General features: G+C 41.2%; 1 protein-coding gene across 5 annotated transcripts in view; it reads right to left on the bottom strand.

Moving 5' to 3' along the window:
• Positions 1-14,552, bottom strand: part of LOC311064972 (histone deacetylase 4-like) — a 280,612-nt gene that overhangs the window by 241,224 nt on the left and 24,836 nt on the right. The gene's annotated exons all lie outside the window — the stretch shown is intronic.

Here is a 14,552-nt window from a genome sequence, read left to right as displayed (position 1 = left end):
GCTCGTTTGTAGATCTGCTATTTTTCGAATAGCCAAAGAAATCTAAAAGAAAAATGACAAAGAGATGCGTTCCCGGTCTTTAATGGGTTATAGTTATACTATGTTATGATTCTCCAAAGCTGTCAGAGTAGGATACACCAGCTCCCCGCTCATATCTGCACTTGATGCAGAGCCGCAGCGTCACAGAAATGTTATTGTTCTCATTCATCCTTGGCTCGGCGAAGTTTTCCTCAATGGAAAGATGGATGCACAGGCGGAATGAGAGGGAGGACCAGACTAAACAGAAGCCTTTTTTTGTTTTTTACAGAACAATGGCAGCCACTGTGGAGTAATAAGATTACACCGCCTCGTTATTGTCTTTCTCTCTCTCTCTCCGCAGTTTTTCCAGAATATTCCATTCAAGTAATCTCATTGCCAGATGAAACAAGTGTGCATTTAACCCATTATGACCTGGAACGCATCTGTGTCATTTTTGCTAAAAAAGCATTATTTTACACTTTGGCTATTCAAAAATAGCAGATCTACAAGCTCGTAGTGCGGCACCGAGTGCCGCGCTACGAGCTTGTAGATCTGCTATTTTTGAAAAATCACGAAAATGTGTGCAAATCTTTGAATATATATATTCTTTTAAAGCGAACATTTTTAACTAAAATCTTTGCTTCTGGGAGTCCCTGGAATAACATATTTTGAGATGGGGGGGGGCAAATACATATCATTCTGGGGGTCCTTGACATGAAAAGTGCACCACTGATATAGAAACGTACGTTTTTTTTCCTCAGGTCTTAATGGGTTAAGTCTTTGGAGGAATTTATTAAGCATTTCAAAAAGATCTACTTGCCGGAAGGGAAGAAGATGACAATTGAATTAGGGCTTTGTGCTCGACGTGGGCTTGTTCTTGAGCTATTCTTTCTCAAACAGTCAAAGATTCATTGATTTGTATTTCTTTCATGCACTTTAAACGAAGAATAGTCTATCTCTAGGAAAAAAAGTACCTGTGTTCCAATGGCTCCAATGTTGTTATTATTTACTCACAAACTCTTGTTAATACTTTTCATTGGTTAAATATTTATAAAACCCACTGACAGAATTAACCACTTTAAACACTATTTTGGGCATGTGTTTATAGGTGAAGGTTTTAACAAGAATTAGCACCAAAAAAAAGGCAAATTCTTCTCTACTTTTGCATGACACTATCATGCAGACGCTATCATATCAGACAATGTATAAAATGAAGCATTCATTTATGGAAAAAACATAAGATATGGATATGCAAGGTTCCTGCCCAACAACGACTCCTCGTAGTAAATTGGTTTTGAAATGATGTGAATTAACCCATTAAGACCTGAGGTTCCGATTCTACGAATGTCATCCCAACAGTTTTCTGAAAAAAAACGTATGTTTCTATATCAGTGGTGCTCAAACGTTTTCATGCCAAGGACCCCCAAAACTATATGAAATTGGCCGCGGACCCCCCATCTCAAAACGTGTTGTTCAAGGGACCCCTCAGAAGCAAAGACATGAGTTAAAAATGTTCGCTTTAAAAGAATATATATTCAAAGATTTGCACACAATTTCACGATTTTTCACTTTTGCACTCGGTGCCGCGCTATGAGCTTGTAGATCTGCTATTTTTGAATAGCCAAAATGTAAAATAATGCTTTTTTTTAGCTCAAATCTAAAAATGACGCAGATGCGTTCCCGGTCTTAATGGGCTAAGAGAACCTGTATTATGTTTTTTTTTAATGTTCTCCGTCTTCAGACCTGCATCTCAGCGAGGGCGGTCGGTGTGCCTTGAAGTTTTTAACATACCACATGTGCTTGTGGATAGAACTTGTAATTACATCTCACAGGGTTTTACAGCAGCGGGTTGACGCATGATTGTAGCTTTAGAAGTGCAGGCCGTGAGGGGGGGCGGAGCGCCATCAAAATATGTGGTGGATCGTGCACCCCATACACAGCACAGATACAGCTACTGAATAGGCTCAATGCACAGCAGCCATATTGGACAGAAATTGGGCCCCTTCCTCGCTTCCTTCACAGGTGTTACCAATGACACTAATGAAGGCTCTGTTCCATTTAGTGTAGCACAGTGGTTCTCAAACTGTTTAATTTCAAGGACCCCCATAACTCTGAGAGTGTACAAATGGAACCAAATGGACCCTCCGGGTCCATTTGGTTCCATTTGTACACTCTCAGAGTTACACCCTCTCAGGAAACCATGAGGGTCCCTGGACCACACTTTGAGACCCACTAGTATTTCTAGTGAGCCAACATGCACAATATCAGCACCCTGACTCTGTTTGACCAGAATGGAACAGAGCCTTCATTAGTATCATTGGTAACACCTGTGAAGGAAGTCAGAAGAGGCCCAATTTTTCTCCAAAATGGCTGCTGTGCATAGAGCCTATGGCCAAGCATTTTGGCTGCTAGGGCTGGGTGTGTACCGATATGGACAAAATCAAATAATATGATATTTGTCTTTTACCAAATACCTCAATATTGTGACGATAATATGGTCTTTCAAAACATTTGCAAAAATTGCAAAAAAATAGCAGATATACAAGCTATTTATTTATTTTTAACCTGGGAAATTCTGTTTGAACATTTTGTGAAAGTATAAAAAAGGGCTTAAGGAGCAGTATATGTCTAGAATTATTATGTGCATTGATATTACGATCACACCATTACGGTATATTGTTACACTTATTGGATCTTATATTAACCAATGGTTATATTTGCAAATACAATTCAATTAGTGGAAAATAAAAAAAAATTGCATTAACCCATTAAGACCTGGAACGCATCTGTGTCACTTTTTGATTTGAGCTAAAAAAAACATTATTTTACACTTTGGCTATTCAAAAATAGCAGATATACAAGCTCATAGCGCGGCACCGAGTGCCGCGCTATGAGCTTGTATATCTGCTATTTTTTTTAAATCGTGAAAATATGTGCAACTCTTTGAATATATATTGTTTTAAAGCGAACATTTGTAACTCAAATCTTTGCTTCTGGGGGTCCCTGGAACAAAATATTTTGAGATGGGCGTCGGCGGCCAAATACATATCATTTTGGGGGTCCTTGACATGCAAAAGTTTGAGGAACACTGATATAGAAACATACGTTTTTCAGAAAACTGTTGGGATTTAGAAGACATTCGTCGAATCGGCTTCGGGTCTTAATGGGCTAGTGGAGCAGCCAAGTTCAGAGTAATCTTTGTCCTTTAAGGTTCCACTGGGCACATCCTCATTTTCAATTCACATCGCGTTGTGATGAACACATCCAGACCCACAGGAACCACAAGGCACGGCGAGCATCGCCGAGCAACAATACATCTTCACACATTAGGATCAAAGAACGGTAGCAGGGAAAAGGATGCGATACTGAAAAAGGGATGTCCCAAAAAAATGGAGACAATGAGCTCTGTAGAGATAGTTGCACGAGGGGAAAGATCCCTCCAGGTTTCATTCTCAGGCATGCACACAAGTACACGGCATTCTGCGCATGCCTCCATCTTAAGGCAATGATGACACCACCAACTAAAGGCACGTTCAAAGTGCACGTAGACGGGTTTTCACGTGCGTCAGGGGTGAGGACGGACAGGTCGTACGTTTTTGGGCTCGTTTCTAAAGTGTAGTTGCTTATTATGGCTATTTAGTTATTCAAACCAGTGGTTCTCAAATATGTCATAGACCCCCAAATGAATATGTATTTGTCCCTAACCCCCCATATGATTTTTTTTGTGCCAGATTTGTGTTGTGAATGTTTCAAAAAAATCTTCCAAATATTCCACATTTTATTTCTTGTTTTATTTATTTTTTGAAAATAGCAGATCTACAAGCGCACAACGCGTCGCACTGCGACGCTTGTAGATCTGCTATTTTCAAATAGCCGATTTAAAGCGTTCGTGACGGCCTAGAGTCGCTTATTTTGGACTTCATAGACCTGGGTTGCTTATTTGCCTCAAAAAATCTGGCAACACTTCTATGGGAGACGCTAACGTACGGTGAAAGCGCGCGTCGGGTTGAGTTCAGCAAATTAGAGGAAAATTCGACGGACAAAACGTGACGAATCCGTCTCCCCCCTCCAGTCCCTGTGTCAGCGGACAGTACAGTACGTATTTCACTTAATAACCTGTAAGACACATTCTGAGCACTCTGTAAATGGAGCATTTATAGCATCTTCATCCAAAGCGCTTTACAACGTGCATCACATTCACCCGTTCACACAGCGATCTGGCGGCAGCAGCAACCACGCAAGACCAAGCTTATCGCAGTGGGTTTTCAACCTTTTTCATGCCAAGGACCCCTAAATTGATATACATTTGGCCACGGACGCCCGTTTGAATTATCAGTTCATTTTCGCTTTAAGAAATATAAATATTCAAACATATGCACACTTTTTCAAGGTTTTGAATCGACAAAGTATAAAATAATGCTTTTTTTTTAGCTCAAATCAAAAAGTGACTCAGATGCGTTCCAGGTTCTTAATGGGTTAAACTAAGCGCCCCCACAAAATAAATACCCCCAAATTAGAGCTCGGGAAGGGAAAAGGAAAATAAACGACCGAGACTACTTACTACACAATGTACCAACAACACCTACTAAAAAACCCTACAAGAAGCATTCTCGTTGGCACACTTTTCTCTAGACCTGAAAGGTTTTTTTTTTAACAGGCTTTAACTGAGGCCTCCAAAGAAGCAGCAGCAGGCCCCTTTTTCTGTTTGTGTTCCAGGCAAGGGGAGTCGCCCCTTCATGACGATTTATTGACGCAAGACGCCCCCCCTCCCACCCCCCCCAAAAGCACAGACCTGCCAGCAATTACCCACTAGAGAGAGAGAGAGAGAGAGGGAGAGAGGGGAGAGAGGGGAGGGCGATGTCTGGCTCAGAAGACAGCACAGGAGTGTGTGTGTGTGTGTGTGTGTGTGTGTGTGTGTGTGTGTGTGTGTGTGTGTGTGTGTGTGTGTGTGTGTGTGTGTGTGTGTGTGTGTGTGTGTGTGTGCGTGCGTGCGTGCGTGCGTGCGTGCGTGCGTGCGTGTGTACTGTATTTTGTGTCTGTGTGCACTTGTGTGTGTCCAAGTTTTGCCAGGCCTGGGCCCATGGCTTTATAACCCTGCTCCTCCGAAATGAAAAATGCCAAGTTGCAGCGTGTCACCAAGCCAGCCGTTTGCCACCCAAGTTTTTTTAAGTCACACAAAAGAGCCCTTCAGTGTTTCTAAATAGGATCGGTGGTTTCAGAATGGGAAACGATGACCTGTCAGATTATGTAAAAAAAAAGTGGTTTGCCATGCTTGTGGAGTGTGGGGAGCGGCACCAAGGACGAAATTAACTGCTCGCAGAAAGGTGTGAGCCGTGTCAAATTGACGTGGGATTATCGCAAAACACGGTTTATTATTTCTAGAGAACCTTTCACACTCCATAAAAAAAGTCTTCCAGTCAGAACGCCAAATGAATAAATACCAACAAATGCATCCGTCATCTTTTCTCAGTGCCGTCCAAAAGGCAGTTCTCTGGATGGATGGGTTGTTTAGTTTATTCAAGGAGCCTTGGAGTTACAACTGGATCCACTACAACGAACATAATGGGATCTTTAAAACAAATAAGATCTCTGACTTGTTGAGACAAAATGGAGAAGACGACGGCATCATGCCACGAAAAACTGAATCATTTCCCAACGAATGCTGGTTACACTTAAAAAATGTTGTGACAATTTGTTCCGTTTGGCCCAAGAGCGCATTCTTGATCCAACAGCAAGGCAGAGAGATGATGTAACTGTGAAATAACTGGAAAGCAACACCTCGCCTCAAAAAAAAAGGTGGGGAAATAATTCAAAACAAAATCGATAACAACGACAACGATTCTCCCTCTTGAAGGAGTCTTCTTCAAAAAAAACTTTAAACGTCTTCAGGGAAAGGAATTTAAAAAAAAGCGCTGAATCTGAGAATAAGCAAACCCACACAGATCATTAGAGAGTGCAAGCAAGGAAATGTGGCCTACTACAACATTGGTTCTCAAAGTGGGGTCCGGGGACCCCCAGGGGTCCTTGAGGGGGTTCTAGGGGGTCCCCAGCAAAATGTGTGAAAATAGCATCACAATAGTTTTAACCTTTTATACTTTGGCTATTCAAAAATAGCAGATCTACAAGCTCATAGCGCGGCACCGAGTGCCGCGCTATGAGCTTGTAGATCTGCTATTTTTGAAAAATCTTGAAGATTTGTGCAAATCTTTGAATATATTTATTTCAAAGCGAACATTTTAACACAAATCTTTGCTTCTGGGGGGTCCCTGGCACAACATATTTTCAGATGGGGGTCCCCGGCCAAATATATACCAATTTGGGGGTCCCTGGCATGAAAAAGTTTGAGAAGCACTGTACTACAACATTAAATTTACAAAAACAAACGAACCGTACACAAACAAAGGCAGAGAATGGAGTGAATCGCCTCTTTCAGGCAGAGAATGTAACACATAGCCTCTGCCTGCAGCGTTCGTGGATATCTGGACAAGCCTAAAAAAAGGGGGGCCGCTGTGCTTGCATCCAGTTTGACGCACAAGCCCTTGGCCCGGGATACTGGCTCTCTCCGCTCACACACACACACACACACACACAGCCAGCGAGGGGGTGAAGGTACCAGAGCAAGCAACACAAATCGGCCCTGCGCTGGGCCAATAGCGCGACAACAATTAATCAATGGCTGTGACCTCATCGCCTTGAACATGGCCATGAAGGCCAAAGCATGCTCGGGAAGTGAGGAACACAATCGGGCTTTTGTTGCGTCTAGTGGGTCTACATCTGTCGGGCCAAAGTCTTATAGCAGTGGATGGCAGCAGCAGCAGCAGCAGAAAGCAAGGGAATGCCAGAACCCCTCCATGGCTGTGATTCAGACAAGAAAAAACACACACAAAAAAAAACGCATGTGCGTAGGCAGCGTGTTCAGTCGTCATTGGTGGAGTTTTAAACACCCCAATGAATTCATTTTCTAAAGCGTGCAAAGAAACCGCCGACCAATTCACCCTCGGCATTCCCCATTTGTGTTATTAACCCTTTAAGACCGGGAACGCATCAGCGTCATTTTTAGATTACTTTGGCTATTCAAAAACAGCCGATATACAAGCTCATAGCTCGTGTTTTTTTTTTTTTTTTTTTACAAATCTTTGAATTCGTTTTTAAGCAACCTTTTTAACTCAAATCTTTGCTTCTGGGGATTCTACAAATGTCTTCTAAATCTGAACTGTTTTTTTGAAAAAACTTGTTGCTATAAATATCAGTGGTTCTCAAACTTTTTCATGTCAAGGACCACCCAAAATGATATGTATTTGGCCGCGGACCCCCTTCTCAAAATATTTAATACCAGGGAACCCACAGAAGCAAAAATTTGAGTTACAAATGTTCGCTTCAAAAAATAATATATACATATTCAAAGATTTGCACACATTTTAACAATTTTTCCAAAAATAGCAGATTTTCTTTTTTTTTAACAGCCAAAGAAATCTAAAAATGACACACAGATGCGTTCCCGGTCTTAATGGGTTAACGGACACAGCAGACTGCCCGCAAAAATACCAAATGCAAAAACCACTCCAGAAAATCTCAGGCTGCGCTCGGCGTGGGACATGAAAGTGAGGAATGGCTTCATTTTCCTGAGTCAACATTTTGTTCGAACTCTTATGATGATGTCATGCATCGATGACTGAACCGGCGCTACGATGAGGAAGTGGATGAACGCAGTCGCCGGAGCTGCGGTGTTCAGCGTTGCCAGGTTCTGTGAGAGAAACAAGCAACCAGGTCGAGGAAAGCCAGCCCCAAAATAAGCGACGATGGGCCACACGAGCACTTTAACATATACGTCAGCTATTTGAAAATAGCCGATCACAACGCGTCGCGATGCGACGCGTTGTGAGCTTGTAGATCGGCTATTTTCAAATAAAATCTTGCGGGGGAAATTGTAATGAACAGATCTGGCAACCCTGGCGGTGTTCAAACTAAATTGGAGAGACCACCATTCCCCCCCCCTCCCCATTTTGGCCGGGGGAAAAAAGAGAAAAGAAAGAAATCTCACCAATGACACCGCGGTTTAACCCATAAAGGCCTGAGGTTTTCCGATTCTACAAAAATGTTTTCTAAATCCTAACAGTTTTCTGAAAAACTTCAAGTTTCTATGTCAGTGGTTCTCAAACGTTTTCATGTCAAGGACCCCTAACGTTATATGTTATTTGGCCCCGGACCCTCATCTGGAAATGTTTTGTTCCAGCAGGGACCCCCCAGAAGCAAAGATTTGAGTCAAAAATGTTTGCTTTAAAATATATATATTCAAAGATTTGCACAATTTTTCAAAAATGTTCAAAAATAGCAGATCTACAAGTTATGAGTTATGAGATTTTATATCTGCTATTTTTGAATAGCCAAAGTATAAAATAATGGTTTAAGTGGTTACACACAGATGCGTTCCCGGTTTCAATGGGTTAAAAAAAAAAAGAAAAACTGGAGAACACTCCAAACATTCCGTATTTGAGTCCCACCACCATAACCTTTTATTCATGGTCTGTCCTTTATTGACATACTCTCCATGTATGGGTTTTGGACCACCGCAGTGTTTGGCCATACACAAATTAAAGCTAGGAGGAATGCTGGGAAACATGAGGCCGACTGCTGGGCCGTTTTCTCCCATGACAACCGGAGGAAGACTCAGGAAACGGTTCACTCTTTCTCAGTTCTCCAGAGTTCATCATTCACTTGACAATATCTCATCCTTCTTGTGCCCTCCCCTCATACAGCCACGCTCATACTGTATGTACAGGACAGTATGCCATGCTGCTTGAGGGCTCACTATACGCTATTGAAACTTGAATACAGATTGTTAACTATGTTATACTACAGGGCTGCAACTATCGGTTATTTTTTTGCGATTACGCAAATAATCCTTTTGATACTGATTTTTGGGCGCTGTAACCGCCCCTATATGTGAGGTTGGGACATTGACATTTGCTGCACTGTGATTGGCCACCCATTGTACCCCCCTAACCCTGCACTGTGATTGGCCACCCATTGTACACCCCTAACCCCTACACATTCAATGCAAATCTATACTTCTTTAAGTGAGCTTCCATCACTGTGATGACCACTAGCTGCACTGTGATTGGCTGACTCTATTCAGCACTGTGATTGGCTAGCGAGACACATGACACATGTGCATAGTCCTATAAATAGGACTATGCACTTAAAAAAAACACATTTATGTTTTTTTTTAAGTGAGTCATGGGTCTGTGATGACCACTGTGACCACACCGCCCACTTCAAACTGGGTGTGATTTTTTATATTTCATATAGATTAACCATTAATTAAGTCCCCAAAAAGTTGGACTTCGTTGCACAATGCTGGCATATAACTGATCTATCTACAAGCTCAAGCTCACAATGTATTAACTATTAAGTTTATAGATCAATAGTTTTTGCAACTTCTAAAAATCGATTATTTTACTAAAACATATTATTATGCATAATCGATTAAATTGATTCGCATTCGCACCCCCATTCCCTCTGGGATTAATAAAGTCATTTTATTCTATTCACTGTATACAAGGTCCTGCTGCTCAAATACAATGTGTCAGATGAATATTGTGAAACTCACACGCTGTCAGTTATGTCACCAAGACAAAATCTGGATTTCTTCTCAAATTTTTAACCCATTAAGACCTGGAACTGTGTCATTTTTAGATTTTAGCTAAAAAGCATTATTTTACACTTTGAGCTATTCAAAAATAGCAGATATAAAAGCTCATAGCGCGGCACCGAGTGCCGCGCTACGAGCTTGTAGATCTGCTATTTTTGAAAAATTGTGAAAATGTGTGCAAATCTTGGAATATGTACATTTTTAAAGCGAACATTTTTAACTCAAATATTTGCTTCTGGGGGTCCCTGGAACAAAACATTTTGATGGGGGTCCGCGGCCAAATACATATAATTTTGGGGGTCCTTGACATGAAAAAGATTGAACACCACTGATATAGAAACATATGTTTTTCAGAAAACTGTTGAGATTTAGGAGACATGTAGAATCGGCTTCAGGTCTCAATGGGTTAAAATGTTCTCCTGATTTCAAAAGATGCAACAATGTCTAATGCTAATGCTGCTTGGATTGTGATTGTCAGTCTGTGCCTAAGTGCCTCTTTGGTGAATCTATTACCACACAAGTACTGCACAAACCAGACAAGGGGGCCATATGGCTGCAAGATGAAAAGCTTCTACGCTTCCACTCTTTCGAAAACACCGTTACGCCAAACACCGTCTGGTCGCCGAGTAGCTCACCAGCCAGTTTCCAAAACAAATCAGAAAGTACGGGTTCAACGACAAAGCATCTACAAGTAGATCCAAAAAAACAAAACAAAACTTTAAGACTTGATATTCATCAATTTACAGCCAAAAACAGAGGAGCCATAAAAAAAAGAAAACGTCAAGTCAAGAGCAAGCAGAAACTTGACGGGTACATTTTCACAATAAAAAAGAACTTAGGCCTTTGTTAACCCATTAAGACCTGAGGCCGCTTCTAGAATTTTTTTTCTAGAAGCGAAACAGTTTTTCGGAAAAAAATATTTAAAAAATATTTTCACGATTTTTCAAAAATAGCAGATCTACAAGCTCATAGCGCGGCACTCGGTGCCGCGCTATGAGCTTGTATATCTGCTATTTTTGAATAGCCAAAGACATCTAAAGTGACACAGATGCGTTCCAGGTATCAATGGGTTAACCCATTAAGACCCGAGGCCGATTCTATAAAATGTCTTCTAAATCCTAACAGTTTTTTGAAAACACCTATGTTGCTATATCAGTGGTTCTTAAACTTTTTTATGTAAAAAAAAAAGTATATGTATTTGGCCGCGGACCCTCATCTGAAAATATTTTGTTCCAGGGACCCCCAGAGGCAAAGATTTGAGTTACAAATGTTCGCTTTAGAAAATATATATATAAACATTTGCCCAAATTTGCACGATTTTTCAAAAATAGCAGATCTACAAGCTTGTATATCTGCAATTTTTTAATAGCCAAAGACATTTTAAATGACACAGATGCGTTCCCGGTCTTAATGGGTTAAAGTATAACCATTTGTTGACTGAACTACGAATACATACTCGTACCTCACATGACAAACAATGTGCGACCGAACATAAGGTTTGTATCAGCCGTGCTGAGAGCGCTGGCTCACATAACGGCAGGGCAATTCTGAGGACATTTCACAGAGTATGAAAGGCACGGCGCGCTTTCATCAACAGGGGCCCCCTCTCTAAAAATGGCTACTTGATAACTTCCTCCCTCACAGGAAACCAATAAAACATGCAGAGATAAGCGGCGTGTAATCTCTAATCTGATTCACTGCTTTCAGGAAACTGTCAAGGAAAACATTATGTACTATGAGGCAGGCCTGAGAGGAGGGATGATGTCCACCATCATAACATTACAGACTCACAACTAATGACCACTGTGTGTCTGGGTTTTAAAAATGTCTAGTTACAAACAAAGGTATGCCTTAAAGGAGCACTTGTCTGCATATAATTGGACCACACATTCCGGTACCATTTGCGTTTAGTCACTCTGCGTCTCATTGGTGGGCTATATGGACAGTTCAGAAACATGCCTACCAATGACGTCATCAATGGGGATTCCAAGCTAAAATAAACTACAGCCTTTCTCTTCTGGAAAGTTAGCATGCTGATACAGAAGCCAGTGTATCAATAAAAAAAACAATTACGGTCCAGTTAGGACCAATTATATGAAGACTGAAAATGGGTCAATGAGTATGTAATGCGTCAACAACATTTCTACTCACAACACGTATTTAAAACGACAATGCATTTTTTTCCAGCGTGTAACTTGCTCGGCCCAGCATTGGACGTGCCCACTTATTGCCAACTGTCAGCTTACTGCACACAGATCCGGCAGTTACCTTTCTGCATTGTTTACTCCAGCCAGCCAGCGGGTTTGCAGAGCACAACAACTAGAGCGAGAGCCAAACTTATACTGTGTGAGGGACTGACAGAGACGAGACATCATTAACAATGTGCCATGCAGTGTGACTTGTCTGTCAAACACGGTCAGAAATCATTCTAACCCTTTAAGACCTGAAGCCGATTCTACAAATGTCCTCTAAAATGTCTTCTTCCCAACGGTATTCCGAAAAACGTATGTTTCTATGTCAGTGGTGCTCAAACTTTTTCATGTCAAGGACCCCCAAAACGATATGAATTTGGCCGCGGACCCCCCCCCCCCCATCTCAAAGACATTTTGTTCCAGGGACCCCCAGAAGCAAAGATTTGAGTAAAAAAATGTTTGCTTTAAAAAGAATATCTATTCAAAGATTTGCACACATTTTCGCGATTTTTCAAAAATAGCAGATCTACAAGCTCGTAGCGCGGCACTCGGTGCCGCGCTATGAGCTTGTATATCTGCTATTTTTGAATAGCAAAAGTGTAAAATAACGTTTTTTTTTAGCTTAATCTAAAAATGACACAGATGCGTCCCAGGTCTTAATGGGTTAAAACTATACTATACGAAATGGAACAGTTCCTGTGAGTGACTACATGGAGGCTTGTTCTGAGGGAAAACTTTTTTTTAGTTCTTTGGTGCTGTCGTTTCTGAGGCAATGAACCACAAGAAAAGTAATGCGCACAAACAACGCTCGTGGCAGCACCACCATGCTACAGAGTGGAGTAGTTGCTATACAACACTGTTGTTTTAACCCATTGAGACCTGGAACTGTGTCATTTTTAGATTTGAGCTGAAAAGCATTATTTTACACTTTTGGCTATTCAAAAATAGCAGATCTACAAGTTCGTAGCGCGGCACCGAGTGCCGCGCTACGAGCTTGTAGATCTGCTATTTTTGAAAAATCGTGAAAATGTGTGCAAATCTTTGAAATATACATATTTTTAAAGTGAACATTTGTAACTCAAATCTTTGCTTCTGGGGGGTCCCTGGAACAAAATATTTTGATGGGGGTCTGCGGCCAAATACATATAATTTTGGGGGTCCTTGACATGAAAAAGATTGAGCGCCACTGATATAGTAACATACGTTTTTCAGAAAACTGTTGAGATTTAGGAGACATGTAGAATCGGCTTCAGGTCTCAATGGTTTAACAATGACACAAGATGACAGTCCTCTCTCTGCCAGCTCTCTCTCTTCCTGACCATATTCAGACTCATTTCACTTTATGGAAGATTGAAGAGTTTTTTACCGGAGAGAGAGAATCCACAATCTAGAAAGGCCAGCTTTGGTTTTAGTCGCCGAGGTTGCAATCAATCATCATCTACCTAAGCCCAGACAGAGAAACGTCGCATTGCAATACTTCCAAGCCGCATGGTTCTCCATTAACCAAAACAATGTCAAGGCTTTGGCAGCGGAGAGTTGTCTGGCTCGGTAGCGTCTACAGTACAAGTTCATTCCTCCTTCCCCCCACTGCCTCCAGACTCCACAGTAAATATCACAGTATTCAATGTCTGCAGACTTTCTAATGCACGGCTCGAAATCTTTATCCAAACAACACTAACCTTATCTCGAATGTCAAATAAAAAAGGAAAACTGTTATTTTGCCATCACTTGAAGGCTGGTTTACTTACTTGACTATCATATATGTGGCCATTTCTTCTTTAAATAGATTTATTTTTTAGATTTCTTTGGCTATTCAAAAATAGCAGATCTACACGCACTATGAGCTTGTATAGCTGCTATTTTAATGTGATAATGCTGGTTTATTACATTATCACACCAGGTCTAAATAGTGCCTGATTGAACATCACAAGTTCTGGAGTTATTGTTTACAATCTTAATTTTTGAGATATTGCCATGTAATTATGTTTTGTTTTTCAATTTGATTGTTATTCATTGTACTTCATGCACCAACCCCAAAAGACAAATTCCTGACCATTAAAAAGTCGTATGATAATGAGGAATTACAAGACACAGAGTGAATGCAATGAATTAACTTCCTGGTAAAGATTGAAAACCAAACAGCACCAGAGGAACCAGAGGACCAGGACTGAAAAAACCCCATCTCACTAGATGACAAGGAATCTTAGATTCTATTCATTTTTGCACTCCCACTGGCTAACATGGTAAAAGTACTGAGGCCATTAGCCACCTTGTGAACAAAAGGAGAAGGTCCGCACACCGTCTTGAAAGAACGTTTCGGGCGCATGTGGCCTTCGTCAGGTATTCTGAGCTGAGTGAGAAGACAGGTATATAAAAGACAATAGTGGGCGGACTTCCCAAATCACTGAACGAAGACGCCCAGGGACAACGGCCCAATTTGGAATTGGAATGAACCGTCTAGGTCAGAGTCAACAGATGCACAGATTAGCCATTATTGTTCCTATATGTGGCCATCAGGAAAAGAAAAGAAACGTATCAAGTGTCCATACCCCCATACAAAATACCTGTCCACAATGTATTAAAAACAGAGCTCCCTGAGCTATATAGAGAGCAGATTCTGTGAGAGAAACAAGCAACCAGGTCTAGGAAAACCAGCCCAAAAGAAGCGACTATGGGGCCACATGAGCACT

This window comes from Gymnoscopelus microlampas (assembly GCF_963454915.1).
Source record: "Gymnoscopelus microlampas genome assembly, chromosome: 17".
NCBI classification, from domain to species: Eukaryota; Metazoa; Chordata; class Actinopteri; order Myctophiformes; family Myctophidae; genus Gymnoscopelus; species Gymnoscopelus microlampas.
This window is presented reverse-complemented; position numbering and strand designations above follow the sequence as displayed.